The sequence below is a fragment of the Elephas maximus genome, chromosome 3 (genome assembly GCF_024166365.1).
Source record: "Elephas maximus indicus isolate mEleMax1 chromosome 3, mEleMax1 primary haplotype, whole genome shotgun sequence".
In the NCBI taxonomy this organism is placed as follows: domain Eukaryota; kingdom Metazoa; phylum Chordata; class Mammalia; order Proboscidea; family Elephantidae; genus Elephas; species Elephas maximus.
The window spans coordinates 26,596,824-26,608,093 of record NC_064821.1 but is presented as its reverse complement, the minus strand read 5'-3'; the positions used below and the strand labels follow the sequence as shown (position 1 = coordinate 26,608,093).

At 39.4% G+C, this 11,270-nt stretch overlaps 1 pseudogene; it reads right to left on the bottom strand.

Annotated features, from left to right (window-relative positions):
* Nucleotides 1-494: 494 nt before the first annotated feature.
* LOC126071173 (olfactory receptor 7E24-like) lies at nt 495-1,425 on the bottom strand (annotated as a pseudogene).
* Nucleotides 1,426-11,270: the final 9,845 nt, after the last annotated feature.

Sequence of the window (11,270 nt, the reverse complement as noted above, 5' to 3'; positions counted from 1 at the left end):
TGAAAATTTCTGGTGGTACAACTTCGGCATGAGTGTCTTTAAAGTTCACCAGATGATTCCAAAATGAAGCCAAGTTTGAGGACTAATAACAAGCAGTATTTTACCTAAATTGCCTAACTAGATAAGATAGATAAAATGTCATATGGACAACAGGCATGAAGTGTGGACAGGATGGGGGATTGTATTTGAATATAAAGAAAGTTGTGCATTTCAACAGGATGGCTATGTCATAGATGACAAATATAGAAGGCTCCATAGGTGTTATAGGACTCAATGTGGGTGTATATTATGATGTAACACAGATTCCAGAATATCCCCCAATTCACCAAAAATCGGCCAAATAATCAATATTCTGATATTAAACATAAAAAAGGATTGAAAACAATGAGATCTGCAAAAATTATGAGACCAAAGGAGCATAATTTCCGGCTCCACATGTTTGGTTTTCAACAATTCTAATCCACAGATCATAAAAGATGGCACAGGTATCGACACTATGCTTGTCTGCTGAGGAGCCTCTGCAGGGCCCCCTTGATATCCCTGTTCCTCAGGCTGTAGATGAAGGGATTCAACATGGGGGTGACCACAGAGTACATCGCTGCAGCTGTTGCACCACTCCTAGGAGCAGGTGAGACAGCTGAACTCAGGTACACTACAATACCTCTTCCATAAAATAAGCAAAGGACTGACAGGTGAGAGCCACAGGTGGAAAAGGCTTTATACTTCCGACCTGATGATGGGACTCTCAGAACAGAGAAAACAATTCAAGTATAAGAGAAAAGGATTGCTGAGGCAGGAAGACCACCAAAGATGGCACCAATAAAATATACTAGTATGTTTTTTATAGTGGGGTCAGAGCAGGTAAGGTTGAAGAGTTGAGAAGGATCACAGAAAAAATGAGGAATTTCCACATCCATGCAGAAGGCGAGTTGTGACACCATCAAGCAGTTCAGCTGGGAGTTCAAGAGGCTGAGAAAAAAAGACACCAAAACAAACAAGCCACAGAGGTGGAGGTTCATGATGACTGGGTAGTGAAGTGGTTGACAGATGGCCACAAACCAGTCATAGGACATCACTGTCAGGAGTAGATTGTCCATACATCCAAAAAAACTAAAAAAAAGACAACTGAATCAGGCAGTTGACATAGGATATGATTCTGTGGTGTGTGTGGATATCCATAAGCATCTTTGGGATTGTGGCAGAGGTAAAACCAATGTCAGCCAAAGAAAGGTGGGAGAGGAAGAAGCACATGGGGGTATGGAGGTGGGGGTCAGAACTCACAGCCACGATGAAGAGCAGGTTCCCCAGCGCTGTGAGCAGGTACATGGACAGGAATATTCCAAAGAGGAGTGGCTGCAGTTCTGGATCCTCTGAGAGGCCCAGCAGGAGAAATTTAGAGACATGTGTTCGATTCTGTGGGTCCATGTTACAGAGACACCTTTGGAAAAGTAAAAAAAAAGATCAGTAAAAGGACCCAAGAACACAGGTTCACAGTCTATCCCTATATTTTTAACTCAGGAAATTCACAAATAAAGCATTCACTTTTAAGAACATACACCCCCTTCAGCAACACTTCTTAACTCTGGCAAAACTATCCTTCCTAGAAGCTTTTCCTCATTGGTTTCTGTGCTATTCACCCTTTTCTATAGAAACTCACTTTAGAGGCACTCATCTGAAGAATGCTAGAGGATCAAAGACATTTCTAGATAAAAATTCATAAAGACAGCAAAATAATTAACTCTAGGAGAAAGAGAAGATTTCAACAGATGCATAACATGAAGAGATCAAAGCAGTATCAGAAACCTCCCAACAAAGAAAAGTCCAGAACCAGATGGCTTCATTGGGGAATTCTACCAAACATTTACAGAACAAGTTATGCCAATCTTTCTTAAGCATTTCCAAAAAATGAAGAGGTGAGAACTGCTCCTAGTTTATTCTGTGAGGCTAGCATCACCCTGGTACCTAAACCAGACAAGGACTCCACAAGAAGAGAAAACTAAAGACTAATACCAAACCAAACCCCTTGTCTTCTAGTTGATTCCAACTCCTAGCAAACTTAGCGGACAGAGTGGAAGTGCCACATAGGGTTTCCATGGAGTGGCTGGTGGATTTGCACTACAAAATTTTTGGTTAGCAGCTGAGCTCTTAACCACTGCACCACCAAGGCTCCCACAGACCAATATCTCTGATAATTGTTGTTGTTGTTGTTGTTAAGTGCTGTGGACTTGGTTCTGACTCATTATGACTCTATGCACAACATAATGAATCACTGCCCAATCCTGTGCCATCCTCACGATTGTTGCTATGTTTGAGCCCATTGTTGCAGCCGCTGTCAATCTATCTCACTCAGGTTTTTCCTCTTTTTCGCTGACCCTCTACTTTACCAAGCATGACGTCCTTCTTCAGGGACTGATGACTTCTGATAACATGTCTAAAATATGTAAGATGTAGTCTCGCCATCCTTGCTTCTAAGGAGCATTCTGGCTGTACTTCTTCCAAAACAGATTTGTTTGATCTTTTTGCAGTCCATGTGTGGTTAATATATTAAATATTCTTCACGAACACCACAATTCAAAGGCATCAATTCTTCTTAAGTCTTCCTCATGCATTGTCCAGCTTTTGCATGAATCTGAGTGACTGAAAACATCATGGCTTAGGTCAGGCTCACCTTAGTCTTCAAGGTGACATCTTTGCTTTTCAACACATTAAAGAGGTGCCTTGCAACCTATCTGCCCAATGCCATGTGTCTTTGATTTCTGGGCTGCTGCTTCCATGAATGTTGATTGTGGATCCAAGTAAAATGAAATCCTTGACATCATCAAACATTCCTCCATTTATCATGATGTCGCTTATTGGTCCAGTTGTGAGGATTTTTTTTTCTTTGTGTTGAGGTGTAATCCATAGTGAAGGCTGTGGTCTTTGACCTTCGTAAGTAAATGCTTCAAGTCCTCTTCACTTTCAGCAAGCAAGGTGTGTCATCTGCATAATGCAGGCTGTTAATGAGTCTTCCTCCAATCCTGATGCCCCATTCTTCTTCATATAGTCCAGCTTCTCCGATTATTACCTCAGCATACAGATTGAATAGGTATGGTGAAAGGATACAACCCTGATCCACATCTTTCCTGACTTTAAACCACATGATATCCCCTTGTTCTGTTTGAATGACTGCCTCTTGATCCATGTACAGATTCCTCATAAGCACAATTAAGTGTCCTGGAATTTCCATTCTCTGCAATGTTATCCATTGTTTGTTATGATTTACACATTTGAATACCTCTGCACATACAATAAAACATACTTCTGGTATCCTCTGCTTTCAGCCAGGACCCATACAATATCAGCAATGATATCCCTGGTCCCACATCCTCTTCTAAATCTGGCTTGAAATTCTGGCATTCCCCTGTTGATATACTGCTGCAGCCACATTTGAATGATCTACAGCAAAATTTTGCTTGCTTGTGATATTAATGATATTGTTTGATAATTTCCCCCATTTAGTGTGATTACCTTTCTTGGGAATGGGCATAAATATGGATCTTTTCCAGTCATTTGGGCAGGTAGCTGTCTTCCAAATTTCTTGGCCTAGGCCAGTTAGGAATTCCAACACCGTATCCATTTGTTGAAACATCTCAGTTGGTATTCCTTCAGTGCCTGGACCATTGTTTTTCAGCAATGCCTTCAGTGCAAGTTGGACTTATTCTTTCAGCAACATTGATTCGTGATCATATGTTACGTCTTGACATGGTTGAAAGTCGACCAATTCTTTTTGATATACTGACTCTGTGGATTTCTTCCATCTTCTTTTGATGCTTCCTGCATAGTTTAATATATTCCCCCTAGAATCCTTCAGTATTGCAACTCAAGGCTTACATTTTTTATTCAGTTCTTTCAGATCAAGAAATGCTAACTGTGTTCTTCCCTTTGGTTTTCTATCTTTGCACATGTCATCATAATATTTTACTTTGTCTTCTCAGGACACCCTTTGAAATCTTCTCTTCAGTTATTTTACTTCATCATTTTTTCCTTTTGCTTTAGCTACTTGACCTTCAAGAGCAAGTTTTAGAGTCTCTTCTGACATCCATTTAGGTCTTTTCTTTCTCTTCTGTCTTTTTAATGACCCATGCTTTTTTCATGTATGATGTCCTTGATGTCATTCCACAACGCGTCTGGTCCTCAGTCATTAGTGCTTACCGTGTTAAATCTGTTCTTGAGATGGTCTCTGAATTCAGGTGGGATATACTCAAGATCATACTTTAGCTCTAGTGGACTTGTTCTACTTTTCTTCAGTTTCCATTTGAACTTGCGTATGAGGAATTGATGTTCTGATCTGAAGTCAGCCCCTGGCCTTGTTCTGACTGATGATATTGAGCTTTTCCATTGTCTCTTTCCACAAATGTAGTCGATTTGATTCCTGTCTATTCCATCTAGTGAGGGCCATGTGTATAGTCGCCATTTATGTTGGTGAAAAAAGATATTTCCAATGAAGAAGTTATTGGTCTTGCAAAATTCAGTCATGCAATCTCCAGCATAATTTCTGTCACCAAGGCTGTATTTTCCACCTATCGATCCTTCTTCTTTGTCTCCAACTTTTTAATTCCAATCACTAGTAACTATCAATGAATCCTGATTGCATGTTCGGTCAATTTCAAACTGCAGAAGTTGGTAAAAATCTCCGATTTTGTCATCTTTGGCCTTAGTGGTTGGTGTGTAAATTTGAATAACAGCCGTATTAACTGGTCTTCCTTGTAGGCGTATGGCTATTATCCCATCACAGACAGCATTATACTTCAGGATAGATCTTGAAATGTTATTTTTGTCTATGAATACAATGCCATTCCTTTTCAATTTGTCATTCCTGGCATAGTAGACCATATGATTGCCCAACTCAAGATGGCCAATACCAGTCCATTTCAGCTTACTAATGCCTAGGTTATCAATATTTATGTGTTCCATTTCATTTTTGATGATTTCCAATTTTCCTAGATTCATACTTCTTACTTTTCAGGTCTTGATTATTAGTGGATGTTCGTAGCTGTTTCTTTTCATTTTGAGTCATGCCACATCAGCAAATGAAGGTCCCAAAAGCTTGACTCCATCCATGTCATTAAGGTGGACTCTACTTTGAGGAGGCAGCTCTTCCCCAGCTGTACTTTGAGGGACTTCCAACCTGAGGGGCTCATCTTCTGGTATATATCAGACAATGTTCTGCTGCTGTTCATATGGTTTTCACTGGCTAATTCTTTTCAGAAATAGACCACCAGGTCCTTCTTCCTAGTCTGTCTTAGTCTGGAAGCTCAGCTGAAACCTGTCTACCATGGGTGACCCTGCTAGTATTTGAATACCGATGGCACAGCTTCCAGCATCACAGCAACACACAAGCCCCCACGAAACAATAAACTGATGGACAGCATGGGGCTCTGATAAATATAGGCACAAATATTCCCAATGAAATACTAGTAAACTGAATCCATAAGCATATTAAAAGGTTTATACACATGGTCAAGTGAGATTTATCGCAGGAATGCAAGGTGGTTTAATCGTTAGAAAATCAGTTAACGTAACACCACATCAAAAGAGCAAAAACAAAGAACCACATAATCATCTCATCTGAGGCAGAAAAACTTTTAACAAATCCAACACCCACTCTCACCATTGCTATTTGATATTGTGCTGAAAGTTCTAACCGGAGAAATTAGGCAAGAAAAAAAAAGCATCCAAATTTGGAAGGAAAAAGTAAAAGTATCCCATTTTGCAGCTAGCTTTTCTGTGTATAGAATACAGGCAATCCATGCTTTACAAATGAGATCCATTCCTAAGTGTGTATTTAAGTCGAATTTGTAGGTAAGTCTTAACAGATGCGTGTGGTTCTTATTTAGTGTAAGAAAAGCCTCCAAGCCTTTTCCATAAACTAAAAGCTGCACTTGCAGCAAGTGAAGGTGATTGTGATGAAGAATTTGTTGTAAGTAGTGTTGGTTCAATTGTTTCAAAGTAAGAGAAAATTTACATAACAATAAAGGACATGTAGGAATAGTCTGTAAAGTTCATAATCCTGGGTCTTTCTGTACCTCAAAGATGCACCAGAAATGAATTCAGCAAAGTGGCAGGATATGAGGTCGACACAGAAAAATCAGTTATGTTTTTATACACCAGGAACAAACAGAAAGGAAATACAGGAAAGTATTGTATTTAAAATAGCTTCTGAAAGAATAAAATACCTAGGAATAAATTTAACTCTGAAGGTGAAAGACTTGTATACTGAAAACTATAAACATTACTGAAAGAAGTTAAAGATCATCCAAATAAACAGAAGGACATTCCATGCTCATGGATCAGAAGTCTTAATATTGTCAAGATGTCAATACTACCTGAAGCGATTTATAGATTCAATGCAATTTCCTTCAGAATTCCAACATCTTTGCAGAAATGGAAAAGCCTATTCTCAAATTTATATAGAACAGCAAAGGGCCCAGAATAGCCAAAAGTATTGAAAAATAAGAATAGAGTAGAAGGACTCAGACTTCCCAATCTCAAAACCTATTTTAAAGCTTCAGTAATCAAAACAGTCTGGTACTGGTATAGTGATAGTCATATAGGCCATTGGAATAGGATTGAGAGCCCAGGGGTAAGCACACGCGTCTATGGTTGATTAATCTTCAATGAGTTTACTGAGTCCATCAAATGGGCAAAGAACATTCTCTTTAATAAATGGTGATGGGACAGCTGGATTTCTACATGAAAAAGAATGAAGTTAGACCCATACCTCATGCTATATAGGAAAATGAACAAAGACCTTAAAATTAGACCTAAAGCTGTAAAACTCTTAGAAAAAATAGGCCTAAAACTGAAAAACTCTTAGGGAAAAAAAAAAAATAAGGACATACTCTGCAACACCAGATTCTTAGATATGACACTAAAAGCACAAGTAACAAAATAAAAAATAGATAAATGAGATTTCATCATAATTAAAAACCTCTATACATCAAAGGACTTTATTAACAAAGTGAAGAGGAAACCAACAGACTGGGAGAGAATTTTTAGGAGCCACATTTCAGATAGTGGCTTTAAAGCCAGAATATATAAAGAATTCCTACAATTTAACAAGAAAAATATATAAAAAAAAAAAATGAACAAAAGGCTGAAATATAAAAATAACTAACAAATGCTGAAAAGTTGCCCAACTTCATTAGCCATTACTGTTGGTGGTGGTGCCATCAAGTCAATTTTGAATCCTAGCCACCTCATGTGACAGAATTGAATTGTCCCATAGGGTGTTCCAGGCTGCAATATTTCCAGTAGCAGATTGTGACCTCTTTCTACCTCAGAGCCACTGGGTGGAGTCGAACATCCAACCTTTAGGTTGGCAAACAAGCACCTAATCATTGTACCACCAGAGTGCCTTTCATTAGCCATTCACACATACATACAGCCATTAGGGAGATGAAAATCAAAACCACAATGAGATATCACTTCACTGACACTTGGATGGCTAAAATTAAAAAATAATTTAACAGATGTTGGTTACAAACAAAAACAGATGTCGGTTAGGACATGGAGAAACTGGAACACTGTCCATTGCATGTGGGAATGCAAAATGGCATCACTGCTCTGGAAAACAGATTGGTGGTTCCTCAAAAATTGAAAAGTAAAGCCACCATATGTGCCAGAAATTTCACTAGTAGGCATATACCCAACAGTCTGAAAGCACCAATGCAAACAGACACATGTCCACCAATGGTCACTGCAGGATTATTCACAGTAGCCAAAAGGTGAAATCAACCTAAATATCCATCAGCAAACAAATGGAGAAACAAAACGTGCATACAATGGCATATTAGTCAGCCACAATGAGAAATGGAGTCCGGCGTCATGCTACAACATGAATGAACCTTGAAAACATTAACCTGAGTGAAGTAAGTCAACCACAAAAGGACAAATATTGTACGATCTCATTTATATGAATACCTAGAATAGCCAAATGTATAGAGACCTGAATCAATTCAAAGGTAATGAAATTTTGTTTTTGGTTTTTGGACCAGCATTGGGAGGGAAGGAGAAAAGGCAAATCATTGATTAAGGAGCATTGAGTTTCTTTTTTATGATGAATGAAAATTTGGCAAAGGATATTGGTGATAGTTATACAAAATGATTGATGTAATTGTTGTTGTTTTGTTAAGTGCCATCGAGTCAGTTCCGACTCATAGTGACCGTATGTACAACAGAACGAAACACTGCCCGGTCCTGCGCCATTCTTACAATGGTTGTTATGCTTGAGCTCATTGTTGCAGCCACTGTGTCAAACCAACTCGTTGAGGGCCTTACACTTTTCCACTGACCCTGTACTCTGACAAGCATGATGTCCTTCTCCAGGGACTGATCCCTCCTGACAACATGCCCAAAGTATGTAAGACGCAGTATTGCCATCCTTGCCTCTAAGGAGCATTCTTGTTTTACTTCTTTTAAGACAGACTTGTTCATTCTTTTGGCAGTCCATGGTTTATTCGATATTCTTCACCAACACCACAATTCAAAGATGTCAACTCTTCTTCGGTCTTCCTTATTCATTGTCCAGCTTTCACATGCAAATGATGTGATTGAAAATACCATGACTTGGGAGAGGCACACCTTTGTCTTCAGGGTGACATCTTTGCTCTTCAACACTTTGAAGAGGTCTTTTGCAGCAGATTTGCCCAATGCAATACGTCTTTTGATTTCTTGACTGCTGCTTCCCTGCCTGTTGATTATGGATCCAAGAAAAATGAAATCCTTGACAACTTCAATCTTTTCTCCGTTTATCATGATGTTGCTCATTGGTCCAGTGTTGAGGATTTTTGCATTCTTTATGTTGAGGTGTAAACCATACTGAAGGCTGCGGTCTTTGATCTTCATTAGCAAGTGCTTCAAGTTCTCTTCACTTTCAGCAAGCAAGGTTGTGTCATCTCCATAATGCAGGTTGTTAATGCGTCTTCCTCCAAACTTGATGCCCCATTCTTCTTCATATAGTCCAGTTTCTCGTATTATTTGTTCAGCATACAGATTGAATAGGTATGGTGAAAGAATACAACCCTGATGCACACCTTTTCTGACTTTAAGCCAATCACTATCCCCTTGTTCTGTCTGAACAACTGCCTCTTGATCCATGTAAAGGTTCCTCATAAGCACAATTAAGTGTCCTGGAATTCCCATTCTTCGCAGTGTTATCCATAGCTTGTTATGATCCACACAGTCAAATGCCTTTGCATAATCAGTAAAACACAAGTAAACATCCTTCTGGTATTCTCTGCTTTCATCCAGGATCCATCTGCCATCAGCAATGATATCCCTGGTTCCACGTCCTCTTCTGAAACCGGCCTGAATTTCTGGCAGCTCCCTGTCGATATATTGCTGCAGCCATTTTTGAATGATATTCAGCAAAATTTTGCTTGCCTGTGATATTAATGATTTTGTTCTATAATATCCACATTCCGTTGGATCACCTTTCTCGGGAATAGCCGTAAATATGGATCTCTTCCAGTCAGTTGGCCAGAAAGCTGTTTTCAATATTTCTTGGCATAGATGAGTGAGCACCTCCAGCGCTGCGCCTGGAAACATCTCAATTGATATTCCATCAATTCCTGGAGCCTTGTTTTTATCCAATGCCTTCAGAGCAGCTTGGACTTCTTCCATCAGTACCATCGGTTCCTGATCATATGCCACTTCTTGAAATGGTTGAATATCAACTAATTCTTTTTGGTGTAATGACTCTGTATTCCTTCCATCTTCTTTTGATGTTTCCTGTGTCATTTAATATTTTCCCCATGGAATCCTTCACTATTGCAACTCGAGGCTTGTATTTTTTCTTCAGTTCTTGCAGCTTAAGAAACGCCGAGAGTGTTCTTTCCCTTTGGCTTTCCATCTCCAGCTCTTTGCACATGTCATTATAATACTTTATTTTGTCTTCCCGAGGGGCCCTTGGAAATCTTCTATTCAGTTCTTTTACTTCATGAATTCTTCCTTTTGCTTTAGCTGCTTGACACTCAAGAGCAAGTTTCAGAGTCTCCTCTGACTTCCAGCTTGGTCTTTTCTTTCTTTCCTGTCTTTTCAGTGACCTCTTGCTTTCTTCATGGATGATGTCCTTGATGTCATTCCACAACTCGTGTGGTCTTCATTCACTAATGTTCAATGCATCAAATCTATTCTTCAGACAGTCTCTAAATTCAGGTAGGATATAAGCAAGGTCATATTTTGGCTCTCGTGGACTTGCTCTGATTTTCTTCAGTTTTAGCTTGAACTTGCATATGAGCAATTGACAGTCTGTTCCACAGTCGGCCCCTGGCCTTGTTCTGACTGATGACACTGAGCTTTTCCATCATTGCTTTCCACAGATGTAGTCAATTTGATTACTGTGTGTTCAATGTGGCGAGGTCCATATGTATAGTTGCCATTTATGTTGGTGAAAGAAAGAATTTGCAATGAAGAAGTCGGTGGTCTTGCAAAATTCTATCATTCAATCTCTGGCATTGTTTCTGTCATCATGGCCATATTTTCCAACTACCGATCCTTCTTCGTTTCAAGCTTCCGCATTCCAATCGCCAGTAATTATCAATGCATCTTGATTCCATGTTCGATCAATTTCAGACTGCAGCAGCTGATAAAAATCTTCTATTTCTTCATCTTTGGCCCTTGTGGTTGGTGAGTAAATTTGAATAATAGTCGTATTAACTGGTGTTCCTTGTAGGCGTACAGATGTTATCCTATCACTGACAGCATTGTTCTTCAGGATAGACCTTGAAACATTCTTTTTGGCGATGAATGCAACACCATTCCTCTTGGAGTTGTCATTCCCAGCATAGTAGACTATATGATTGTGCAATTCAAAATGGTCAATACCAGTCCATTTCAGCTCACTAATGCCTAGGAGATTAATGTTTATGCATTTCACTTCATTTTTAACGATTTCCAATTTTCCTAGATTCATACTTCATACACTCCAGGTTCCGATTATTAATGGATGTTTGCAGCTGTTTCTTCTCATTTTGAGTCGTGCCACATCAGCAAATGAAGGTCACGAAAGCTTTACTCCATCCACGTCATTAAGGTCAACTCTACTTTGAGGAGGCAGCTCTTCCCCAGCCATCTTCTGAGTGCCTTCCAACCTGGGGGGGCTCATCTTCCAGCACTATATTAGACAATGTTCTGCTGCTATTCATAAGGTTTTCACTGGCTAATGCTTTTCAGAAGTAGACTGCCAGGCCCTTCTTCCTAGTCTGTCTTAGTCTGGAACCTCAGCTGAA